The sequence below is a fragment of the Rhincodon typus genome, chromosome 14 (genome assembly GCF_021869965.1).
Source record: "Rhincodon typus isolate 14 chromosome 14, sRhiTyp1.1, whole genome shotgun sequence".
NCBI classification, from domain to species: domain Eukaryota; kingdom Metazoa; phylum Chordata; class Chondrichthyes; order Orectolobiformes; family Rhincodontidae; genus Rhincodon; species Rhincodon typus.
In genome coordinates, this window is record NC_063345.1 from 27,102,596 (window position 1) to 27,104,801 (window position 2,206).

A 2,206-nucleotide genomic window follows, 5' to 3' on the forward strand; every position below is an offset into this window, starting at 1 on the left:
GAAAAAACAGAGTTAACGTTTCGGGCCCAGCAGCCACAATATAACAATGAGAAATCAGTGTTAACGTTTCGGGTCTGGTCGCCCTTCCTCAGAACTGATGGTGGCTGGGAAAACGTCAGTTTATATAACTTATATAAACATCAGTTTATAAACTGACGTTTTCCTAGCCACCATCCGCTCTGAGGAAGGGTCACCGGACCCGAAACGTTAACACTGATTTCTCATAGTTATATTGTGGCTGCTGGGGCCTGTAACTTTAGCACAATACTACAAATATTTGAGTGAAATGCCTGAGGCATTTGGATGTGGCCTCACCCTGAGAGAAACTATCATTATATGTGGTAGTTCTTGACACAGCTGTGATTTTAGACACTCGTTCAGCAAACATACAGATCTGTGTAAGAACGGACTAGTGGATTGCAAAGTGCCTCTTGAAGGTTTGAGTGGTGTGTCAAGTTGATTCTGTCATACGGTGAATTCATTCAAAGCAGGCTACTTTAATTGAGAGCTCAACATTTGTATCGTCATAAATCAGACCATTAATTATGGTCACTGTGCCTGTGTTATGATACCAACCAATGAGGGCTTCAGTGCAGTGGACTACTTCTTGTGGCAGTTTTCACATCTTGCTGCTGCTTGGTATTCCCAAAGATGGCTTGTAAATGCCTTTGTATACTGTGAAATCTACATCTCTTTGATCAGCAAATGAAGCAGTCTTCAAGTTGACTCTCTTCCAACAACAGCAATTTGCATGTATATTGAACCATTAATGTGGAAATTATATTATATAGGGCTTTGTGGATGTGTAATTAGGCATAGATCGACACCAAGTAAAAGAAGGAACCAGAAGAAGGGATAACTCACAGCTTGGCCAAAGAAATAGGTTGAAAAGATGGTTTTAATGGCAGATAAAGAGATGAGGAGGTAAAAAAACTTCAGGTCCAGAATTAAAACTAGAAGTAACAATGGTGTGCCTGAAAATTCGGCAATCGATGAGTGGATATCAGAACAGGTATGTGTCATGTGGATTGAAATGGGTGGTATTTATGACAGACAGACAATGAGGACAGAAGTTCAGCCAGATGCAGAGGCTGGATGGAGTTTGGAAATAGTGGTAAGAATACAGAATTGTGGGTCAGAACAGGCATAATTTCTGTTACTTTCTTAACAATAAATTTGAGCTTGATATTTAGTAGGAGGAATGCAATGCCACATCCTCACTGCAAAATACATGGTGTAAAGGAGCAGAGGGACATACTATTAGAGATGTATTACAAATCATTAAAAGTAATGGCTTGGGTTAAAAAGGCCACAAGATGCAAACAAAGTACTCAAGTTCATTTTTACAGGAATGGAATTGAAAATCAGAAAAGTTTTGTACAGGTATATAAACCTTTGTTTAGAAAACCCTTGGCATAGTGTGAACTCTTCCGGTCTCCATATTATTGAAATGATACAGCACTCCTGGAGAAAATGCAAAAAATATTTATTAGAGATTGCCAAAGTGCATCTTAGGCTTTAAGAATTTATGTCACTACTCTTAATAATTTATGTGACAACATACCCCAATCGCTTTGCTCTTCTAATCTAGTTAATCTAGGCTGGAATTCTTTTCTCAGAAAAGGGAAATTTGTGGGGGAACCTGATTTTAAGATTATAGAGAATTTATAGGAATAGGCAAGCAGATGTGACTCCACTAGTGGGTGAGACCAGAACAAGTGGCCATAAGTATAACAAAATTATTAATAACATAGTGAAAATTCTCTGCTTAAAGAATGGTTTGAATATGGTACATGTTTGCATCAAAGATAGCTGAGACAGCTAGCATAGCTTCCTTCAAGGGGAATTTGATAAACACTTGGCAGAAATATATAAGTGAAAATGTTGTGAACAAGACCTTTTACTTTTCTAAGATAACAAGGTGTACAGCTGGATGAACATAGCAGGCCAAGTAGCATCAGAGGAGCAGGAAAGCTGACGTTTCGGATCTGGACCCTTCTTCAGAAATGGCAGGGTGGGGGGAAAGGGGATTCTGAAGTAAATAGAGAGAGAGGGGGAGGTGGATGGAAGATGGATAAAGGAGTAGATAGGTGGAGAGGAGATGGACAGGTCAAGGAGATGGGGTTGGAGCCAGAATAGGTGCGTGTAGTTGGGGAGTTAGGGTGGGGGTTGGTCAGTCAAGGGAAGACAGACAAGGAGGCGGGGT